We start from the raw sequence: 11,394 nt of genomic DNA on the forward strand, positions 1-11,394 counted from the left end.
CGAGACAAAACCAGAGAGGGAAACAAACCATAAGAAGACTCTTAATCTCAGGAAACAAACTGAGGGTTGTTGGACTGGGGGCGGGTGGGAGGGATGGGGTGACTGGGTGATGGGCATTGGGGAGGGTATGTCTATGGTAAGTGCTGTGAATTGTGAACTGTGTAAGACTGATAAATCACAGACCAGTACCCTTGATATAAATAATTCATTATATGCTAAGTAAAAAAAGAAAGAATTGAGGATAAGTTAAGGGATGTGTTGGACAACATCAAGTAAACAAACATTCACATTATAGGGATACCAGAAGGAAAAGAGAGAAAGGGGAAGAGACCTTATTTGAAGAGTAATAGCTGAGAACTTCCCTAAGTTTGGGAAGGAAAGAGATATCCAGGTTTAGGAAGTACAGAGAATTCCAAACAAGATAAACTCAAGGTGGTTAGTTGCAATAAATGAATACTACTGAAGTTGCAGTTGCAGGATACAAAATTAATATACAGAAATTGATTGTTTCTATACCTTAATCACAAAGTAGCAGAAAGAGAAGTCAAGAAAAACAATTCCATTTACAATTTCACCAAAAAGAATAAAATATCTAGGAATAAATTAACAAAGGAGGTGAAAGGCTCTTATTCTGAAAACTATAAAACACTGATGAAAGAAAATGAAGATGACACAAATAAATAGAAAAATATTCCATGCTCATGGATTGGAAGAATTAGTATTGTTAAAATAACTATATGAAACAAAACAATCTACAGATTCAATGCAATCCCTATCAAAATACCAACAACATTTTTCACAAAACAGAAACAAATAATACCAAAATTTATATGAAACCACAAAAGACCCCAAATATCAACAGTAGTCTTGAGAAAGAACACAGCTGGAGGTACAACAATCTCAGATTTCAAGCTATCCTACAAAGCTGTAATAACCAAAAGATACTGGCACAAATACAAACACACTGACAGTGGAACAAAACAGAGAGCCCACAAACAAATCCACATTTATATAGTCAATTAATCTATGAGGGCAAAGGATGCAAAAATATAGAATGGGGACAAGACAGTGTCTTTTATAAATGGTACTGAGGAAAGTAGAAAGCTATCCAAAAGAATGAAACTGGACTACCTTTTAGCACCACATATAAAAATGCACTAAAAATGGAATAAATGCCTTAATTTAAGATCTGAAACCTCCTCAAGCAAAGGAATAAACTAATGGTTGCCATGAGGGAGGAAAGTGGGAGGGATGGGCAAAATTGGTAAAAGGGAGTAGGAGATACAGGTTAAGTTACAGAATGAGTAAGTAACAGGGATAAAAGGTACAGCATAGGGAACATAGTCATTGGTATAATGGCATATGGTGACACATGATAGCTATACTTGGGGTAAGCGTAGCATAACATATAGATTTGTTGAATCACTATATCATACACCTGAAACTAACATAACATTGAGTGTGAACTACACTTCAACTAAAAAAAAAAAAAAAAGACAAATTTAATTTTGGATTCAACTGTGATGAATAAGTTATATTATCAAATTAAACAACTGTATGCAAAAACTGTAAGAATAGTTCTAAGAAGATGCTTGTTGTTAAGGGTTGATTGTGTCCTCTCCTCCCAAAAATGCGTTAAAGTCCTAATACCCAGTATGTCAGAAAATGACCCTATTTGGAAATATGGTCATTGAAGATTCCTTAAAATGAAATCATACTCTAGTAGGGTGAATCCTTAATCCACTATGACTGGCACCTTTGTTAAGAGAAAGTCTTGCAAACACAGACATGCACAGAGTGAAAACACAGAGGAACAAACAGCCATGCTCCTGGAGTGATGTATCTGTAAGGCAGGGAACACCAAGGACCACCAGGAAACACTTGAAGCTAGCTGTCAGATAATAAGTTTTTGTTGTTTTAAGCCACTTCGAAAATAAATAAACAAACATTCTTTTAGATGTTACATAAGCAGACACTTGAGCAGCACTGCTTTACATGAGATGTGACTATGTGCCCTAGAAATGAAATGAGAGCACAAGTGTCAATCTGTATTGTTAGATATTATCGAAATGGAATTTATTGCTCACAGTTCTGATTAACCCTAAACCCTTCTGACACTCTAACATTTTATCCAGAACCTCTCAGAGTTTCGAGTGATTTGTACTCTACCCCATAGACTCCTGTCCAGAGGATTCATTGGGGACTTGAGTAGTAGCACTATGAAGTCTATAATCAGTATAGGAGAAATGTGAACTAATTCCTCTTGCTCTTCCCACAACAAATATGGAGTGCTCAAAATGAGAGAAAAGGGGGTGTCTGGAAATTTTCTACAAAGGAGCTGCGTCCCTCAAGCCAACATAAATGAAAAAAGAATGAAATCACTCTGGCTTCCAGGTCATCATTCTCATGGACACTGCTACTAATGTGCCTGAACATGTGCCATGTTTGGTGGCTGAGGTCTTACAGAGGCTAAATAGCAGATGAACTCCATTCTCTCATAAACATGTTTTATCCATCAGATGCATTCTCCACTTACATGGTAGACAGTGTCAGGCTGAAGCAAATCACTGTTTGTATTCCCTGAGAGAAAATTGGTGAAATGACCAGTCTTCCTTCTTTGCAATTCATTAAATGAGGCACATTTGGGAGTCTTCACATCTTTCAACCTGTTAAGTCTCTCTATATTGGATGAGTCACATTAGATCTTAAAATCAAAATTGTTAACCCTGTAAAACCTACTCTAGGTCATGCCACAGTGGATGACATTCATCTTATTTTCTCTGTCATGTTCTCATTGCTCCACATAATTGACTACTTTTGTTCACACTGTTTCTTATATCCATAACTCTTAGGGAAGTACAAGGCTCATCTTTGTCCTTTACTCCAATTAAGAATATAGTAACCCATAGGGGAATCCACAAATCATTTCCATGATTCAACTATTTACATTGTTCTAGCTTTTTCTCTATATTTATTTTCCCTAGCAGGTTCTGATCTAAATTTCTAGAAAAGGAAAATAATAATAAAAGAAGACAGTGATATCTGTATTAATAGAACTTCCTGCAAAAAATATCTACTCTGCTATGTCCGAAGTATAAATCATTAGCCACATATAGCTTTTGAGGACTTAAAATGTGACTAGTGCCACTGAAGAATTTTTTTTATTTATAATGAAATTTAAATAGTGACTTACTGTAAGAGTGACTACTATAAAATGGTCTCTTATAATGTTATACAGTGTTATAGCTTAGACTTATATAGTGTTTACCATATGCCATGCACTGTTTTAAGAACTTAACACTAATACTCTCACTTAATTCTCCCGTAGAGTAAGTAATGTTATTCCCTTTCATCTCACGGGAAATGAAATTAAAACACAAAAGTTTCAGTAACTGGCAAAAGATAGCATAGCCAATAAGTAGCAGGTATTTAGACCCTGTACTCTGCTTCCAGAGACTACATTTATAACCATAAGCTATCCTACCAGGAAAAAAAAAAAGTTGCAGTAATAGTATCTATTTTTTTAGGGTTTCTTTTTTTTTAATTTAAAGAAATTTTTTTATAAATATATAATGTATTATTATCCCCAGGGTACAGGTCTGTGAATCACCAGGTTTACACACTTCACAGCACTCACCATAGCACATACCCTCCCCAATGTCCATAACCCTCTCCCTACCCACCTCCCCCAGCCACCCTCAGTTTGTTTTGTGATATTAAGAGTCTCTTATGGTTTGTCTCCCTCTCGTTCCCATCTTGTTTCATTTATTCTTTTCCTACCCCTTAAGCCCCCCACCATTGCATAACCACTTCCTCATATGACAGTTGTCTTTTTCCAACTGACTTACTTTGCTAAGCATAATACCCTCTAGTTACATCCACGTCGTCGCAAATGGCAAGATTTCATTTCTTTTGATGGCTGCATAGTATTCCATTGTATATATATACCACATCATCTTGATCCATTCATCTGTTAATGGACATCTAGGCTCTTCAATAGTTTGGCTATTGTGGACATTGCTGCTATAAACATTTGGGCGCACATGCCCCTTCAGGTCACTACGTTTGTATCTTTAGGGTAAATACCCAGTAGTGCAATTGCTGGGTCATAAGGTAGCTCTATTTTCAACTTTTCGAGGAACCTCCATGCTGTTTTCCAGAGTGGCTGCACCAGCTTGCATTCCCACCAACAGTGTAGGAGGGTTCCCCTTTCTCAGAATCCTCGCCAAGAAATAGTATCTACTTTTCTAGTGTCCATTTTCTCTTTCATCTCCCACATTTGCTGATCTAATATTCTAGCCTTAATATGTAAGCAACCTTCACTCAAAATGGTTCATGAATGACTTATTTTCCTCTTCCACTATCAAGTTAATGTTTGGTAATCATAAAGTTCCTTTCTTTGGAAAACAAAAAGCATTGTCACACTCTGCAGTGGGTCTGAGCATTAAACACTCAAGGTAATAGAGCTATTCTGTAAGAAGCTCCTTCTACCAGAGACTCTCTAAAGCAAAGTTATTTATTTTTTAAATCATTCCAAACTGGAAATTTCCTTACTGATTCTTGACAAAGGAAGTCAATATTAATTTCTCATGTTCACCAACTTGGAAGCAATTGGTAGGAAAAAAGCAAAGTCTTCTAACACTTTTCAGTTATACACATGTAAAGAAAGCAGCCTTAAAATCTTCCAGGAGTTCATCAAGGGTCAACTACAGGAGAAATATTTCTCAGAAAGACGGCTCCCTTTTTTTTTTTTTTAATTCATTTGAGAGAGATAGACAGAGCATGCAAGAGCACAATCAGGGAGAAGGGTCAGAAGGAGAGGGAGAAGCAGACATTCCCCTAAGCAGGGAGCACACAATGTGGACTCAATCCCAGGACCTCACAACCTAAGCTGGAGGCAGACACTCAACCCATTGAGCTACCCAGGCACCCAGAAAGTTCTCTTTTATTTTTAAATTTATTTAAACAATTAAACTGCTTGGTAAAATGACTGATTGCATCATTGTTTTATAGGTTAATACTCATTTACTGAAATCACCAGTTACTTTATTCATTTGTGAAATTAAGGTAAAATTCCATTTGGTTTCAACCAACATCTATAAATACAGGTAAATTTCCTCTTAAAAATCTACCTTGATACTATCTAATCAAAATTACCATTTAACTAGGATGCATGCCCTAAACTCATTTTAAACTTATATCTACCACAAAAACTTGAGGGGCAAATTTAGAGAGCAAGTAACAAGTTATTACAGCACTAGGAGTATTACCTCATTATTTAGTTCTGATTATGCACCAGTGCTGTGCTGCACATTGCCAAGCACTTATATTTTATTGCAGTTAGTATTTAGAACAACCTATGGAGATGGCATTTTCATCTAAATTTTATAGAAGAAAGCTAAATCCCAGAAGTAAACTTGCTTTAAGTTAGGCAATTAGTAGGTAAAGAAACAGATGTAGCTTGTACTGTAATCTAGATTAGCTTCCAAATTCTTTCAGAATCAAAAGCAGTAGTTTCTTTAATTGAAATAGCATAAATGGAAAACTCTGACATTAGAAATATTCTTGTTTTTTCTGCTACAAGTACTGTTTTTATTATTCACTTGGTATTTAATTTATTCACAACCTGCACTACTCCAAGAATTAAGGTATTTTATACAGGTGAAGATAACATAAGATAAAATAAATCAAAATATGGTAAAAAGAAAAAAAAATGAGAGAAAGAGCATAAAACAGGCCACAAATCGTACTCAAATATTCCTAGCAGCCACATGTGGAAAGAAAAGTTAACACACACATGTCACATTGTTTATGAGATAAACAGTTATTTCAGCAAAAAAACCACTAAGAATCTCTCAGTAAACTCACAAAAAGCACTGTGTGAGGGGTGCCTGGGTGGCTCAGTGGCTTAAAGCCTCTGCCTTCAGCTCAGGTCATGATCCCAGGGTCCTGGATTCAAGCCCCTCATAGGCTCTCTGCTCAGCAGGGAGTCTGCCTCTCTGCCTACTTGTGATCTCTGTCTCTCATATAAATAAATAAAATCTTTTAAAATTTAAAAAAAAAAAAAGAAAAGAAAACACTGTGTGAGTAATGACGAATAAAGCCTCTAACCAAATCCTTACATGGACAGTGTGACAATTTTCCTAGGGCTCTTTTTCATCTGTTTTCTCTATCCATGCATGAACAAAGGCCAAAGAAAAGGACACTAAATGTAATTCTGCATTAGGGCCAAAGTAACCTGTTGATGTGTAATTACTCAGTATTACACAAACATTACTGTTATACTTTCCATTTTCCTGTTTCTGTGCCCGTGCTGAGCACTGTGCTAGGGTACATGTGCTACTTATCATGGACAACCTTATGCTGTGAGCCATCTTCTCCCACGTGCATGCCACATATTCCAAGCTAGGGAGTAAGCTCTTTGAAGGCAGCAAACATGTCTTCTAACTTTGATTTTTACATACAGTTTTCACATAGTCATTACTCAATAAATCTTTGTTAACTGACAGATATAAAAGTTATTCCCAAATTGTGGCACATGAAACAAAGAAGTACATGAGAGGATTTAATATGACACATAAAACATTAAATAATATTGTCAGTTTTAAAAAATAAAAATTCCCCCTTCCCAAATCTCTTTAATGCTTTAGTATCCCATTTGTAAAGGTGATTAGTTATCAACTTACAGATATTCTTTTTCATTTTATCAACACTATCACTAAGAGTATCAAACACAGTTGTTCATTAGCTATTATACTTTAAACCAACCAAGATGATGTATAAGGTGATACAGAACAATGATATATAAAAGATCACTAGTTTCTACTACATCTTCATTCATAAACACATTTTCTTCATACACAATGCTCTCATTTTACTTTCCAAAAATAAGATAATGAGTCAAAAGCTATAGGTGCTGGTAAAAAAAATTACCTGAACTCAGTGGAAAGAGACTGACAGCAGTTCTTTCTAGGACCACCTGGTGCTAACATCCTCTGGGGGAGCCAAGAAACATCATAGTGAAGACCATTCAGCTCTTCTTTTCGCCTAGGAACAAGCAACATATGGATTGAATGCAATCCCTCACCACAGCCAGATGAAAGCTCACTGATCTTGTTCCATCTCCATGAGAAATCATCTCCACGAGATGGTAACAGAAGATCAAGGATAGATGGCCCCCTTTCCTTCTTCTCTTCTTGCCTCAGACTATTCTACTTCCTGTCATGATTGAGCAATTTCAGTTTCATATGATATATGTTACACTAGAACAGAAATAAATTGTTCAATTGTACAGGTCAACTTGCTGTTGTTATTGCTACCTTAAGAGCACAAAGAAAGTCTAATGTAAATGCACAGCTCAGAAACTTAACCTAGTTGTCCTAAAACTTTAAAAAGCCTAAGTCTTTATATCTATCCCCATACATGAGTCAAGATTTAAGAAGATTTCAGAGGTAGAGCCTTGCAGAAGTCATATGGGGTCAGAGCACACTGTAGTGGTTATGTTGCTTTCCAGTTACTCCATTAATAGCTACTGAGAATAGAGGAAGGCATGTAGCCCGAAATGATACTCTTGCCAAGTATTCCTACCCACTGTACTCACAGCCTATTAAAGCTAACCTGTCTAGGGAGCACCTAGCTGGCTCAATCAGTAAAGGATATGACTCCTGATCTCAGGGTTATGTGTTCAAGCCCCATATTTGGCAAGAAGCCTTGTTTACAACAGCAGCAACAAAAAGATAATCTGTCTGGAACCTCCCTAAGAAAAGTAAACCATTAAAAAAAATTTACAAAATACTATGCAATTAGAAAATAATTGGGAAATCTATGTTGAAAACATCAGAAAATCTAGAAAGTTTTAAAAATTATGTGTCTTCATAGTGTATCTATTCTCTAGGCTTGGAGTCAGGTATGGAGAGAGGCCTGAAGGGCAGGAATGTGTACTATAACATTTAGTTTGAGTCAGTGCAAAGCACATGAAAAGTTACATAATAAATTACTATTTGAAAAGTCCATGAAATAGAATCACTTCAGCTAGGTTTTACACCCCCTTGATCATCACAGCTCATAGTCTATGAAATCATTTCCATTCAGCCACTCACTCGGGCATTCAATCTACAAATTTTTCAGTGAAACACTACAGCTAAAAGCATTAAGCCTTGCAATCAGACCATCTGAATTTGTATCCTAGCCAGACAATTACTAACTATGAGTTCTTCGGCTATTTAACCTCTCTCTCCCTCTCTTTCCTCATCTATAAATTGAGGATAATCATAGTATACTTATTATCAAGATGTTATGAAAATAAAAAGAAAAGCAAGTACTGTCTACAGTGTTAAATGCCCAGCATATAATCATCATTGTTTTTCTACAAAGGTATATATTGAGCAGCTTTTAGACCTAAGGCACTGTGAGCTAGCTATTAGATAATCCAGAGGTGAAAAAGCATCATAAAGTTTGGAATCTAATTTTTTACAAAAAGATAAAGAAAAAACAAAACAAAAAAAATATAACAGCAGGCTAACCATCGTTGGTGCTGTTTCTTAAAACATGAGCCATATATAAGCAGAAAAGAAGATTACTTCCAGAAAGAGAGATCATACAAAGACTTCTGAATTCCCTCATTAGCAGAGACATGGAAGATGAATAAGATCCATAAATCTATAGTTTAGCATCTGGGGTGAAGCATTCTAAGTACAATATACAATACATATTGTGAGGATGTCTTCCAGGTGAAGAAAGTGAATCTAGGCTAGAGAAGATCTTGAATGCCAATGTCAGAAGTATGAAATGTATTTGTTTCCAATAAAAACACATTGAAGGCTGTTGAATAGAAGATGGAGAGGATGAGAATTATATTTTAGGAAAATGAATGGAAGAGTAGAATCTTGAACACAGCATAATGAAAAAACCACCCATTGGCTAATGTCTTTGTACCTTTGAGAGGCAAATTGAACCTAATAATAATCATCATCATCATCATCATCTAGTCAGGGAACAGGATGGAAAAGAAGGAGAGAAAAGCAAAAGAAATTAATAAATCTTCACACAATCACAATTCAGTGTCCCAACGAGGATCTCATAAATCTTCCAACTTATCAATCAAGCATGAAAAAAAGTTATATCAATATTTTTCATGTTAGTAAGGGGTGTCTCTTCCTGGGGCGTCTGGGTGGCTTAGTCCTTGAGTGTCTGCCTTTAGCTCAGGACATAATCTTGGGGTCCTGGGATTGAGCTCCGCATCAGGCTACCTGCTCAGCAGAAAGCCTGCTTCTCCCTCTCCCACTCCCCCTGCTTATGTCCCCTCTCTCGCTGTCTGTCTGTCAAATAAATAAATAAAGTCTTTAAAAAAAAAAAAAAAAGAGGTGTCTCTTCCTTATTTAGATTATTTGGCAATTATTAGATTCTGACATGAACAAGGGGTGTCCATACAGTTGTAGCTGCTCTATTAGTCATGGAGAAGCTAAGAACAAGCAAAGTAGGTAAAGACAAATGTCTAGGAAAAACATAATAATTAGCTAACCAAAGAACCCAAATTAGAATTCTCCATTACTTTCTCTCTAGAGGTAATTACTAAACTTTGAATGTCACAGATAACATTGAGATTCTAATGCAATCTAGAAAAAGTATACACTCAAAATTGTTAGGGAGAATTATAGTCTCCCATGAATGTGTAACATCCATGGTTAGCATGAATGATTACCATCTTCATGTCCACTGACCCAAGATTAAGATTATCTATTGTAAAAAACATATGTTGAATTCTATGAAGATTAATTGAACCACTTTCCAGTTGTGAAATATATTAATTCCTCTAATAGGTAAATATGGCCTTATACTTAAAATATGTACTGCAGCACATGAATGAAAATGATCAAAATAAACATCATGTTTTATAGAACCCATATGCTTCTCTAAATCACTGTATCTCTCTTTGTAGAGCACTGAAGAGAAAGAATGTCCAAATTAATGGACACATAGTGATTGGAATATAGATAACTTTAAAGGAAAATATAAAAACCCCTATACTTCTTCTATATCAAGCTTACCAAGTCTAACTTCATATGACTGACCTGTGTGCAAGTAGCCATTAAGAAATTGGAGACACAGACTTTATTTCAGAAATAAATTTTCTTTCATAATTTTGTCTGCCTGTTTCTAATACTGTTCTACTGATTGTAGCCACCTTAAATAATAAATATGCAGATTATTTAAGCAAAAAAATGGAGCCAGTTACCAAATACCAATTACCAATGTAGCCAGTTACCTACCAAGCATAGGTAATTCCTCAGGTCTAAAAATTTATGCTTAAGCACCTGTGGTTAGGATTTAAATTATAGGAGCTTGAATCCTAGCACCGTCACTTCCTAGCCATAGACTCTGGACAAGCTTCTTAACCTATCACTAGGAGGTCTGCCTCCCCTTTCAGACTTCATCCCTAAATGAATAATCATCCATGAACTCACAAAAAATAATATAATTATTACATCAACATTTATAGCAATTACGGCCCTACTAAACCTATACTTTTACACACGACTAACATACGCACAAGAGCGCTAACCATATTCCCCTCAACAAATAACATAAAAATAAAATCACAATTTGAAAACACAAAAAACATAATTCTTTTATTCCCACTCATTTCTTCATTTTAAAATGGAGGATAATAAAAGTACCTTCCTCATAAGGTTGTTAAGAATTAAGGGAATTAATATATTTGCCATGAAGGAAACACTATATAAGTATTTCTTGTCATTGTTGATATTATTATGATTGTTGTGTGCTAGGAAAAGCCAAGTCTGGTACAAAAAAATACTTGGTATCCAAATAATATAACTTTGTTGTTCTTATGACCACCATCTATAGGGTGGAACTATGTTAAGAAGCCTCAGGGTCAATGGTTGTGTCCAGTTATTTCCTGTGGCTTTACTTCTTGGATAAGAACAAAGAAAAATGAAAACAATATCACTTCAGATGACACTTGAGAATTATTAGAAATTTTTATACACAATTTCAGACCTGGCTGTGGGAGATCTTGATTTTCTTTTTTGTTTGTTTGGTTTTTTTTTTTTTTTAAGATTTTATTTATTTATTTGACAGACAGAGATCACAAGTAGGAAGAGAAGCAGGCAGAGAGAGAGGGAAGCAGGCTCCCAGCTGAGCAGAGAGCCTGATGCGGGGCTCGATCCCAGGACCCTGGGATCATGACCTGAGCTGAAGGCAGAGGCTTTAACCCACTGAGCCACCCAGGCGCCCCAAGATCTTGATTTTCTTTTGGGGAAGAGGTGGTCCTTCTCTCTTCCAGGAAATATATGTTCAAAAAAATTTTAGAGAAGTGATAGTTGCTGAACTTTCAAAGACAGGTAATAAATTTATCTGAAATTTATAAATGTT

This window comes from Mustela lutreola, chromosome 1 (assembly GCF_030435805.1).
Source record: "Mustela lutreola isolate mMusLut2 chromosome 1, mMusLut2.pri, whole genome shotgun sequence".
Taxonomy (NCBI): domain Eukaryota; kingdom Metazoa; phylum Chordata; class Mammalia; order Carnivora; family Mustelidae; genus Mustela; species Mustela lutreola.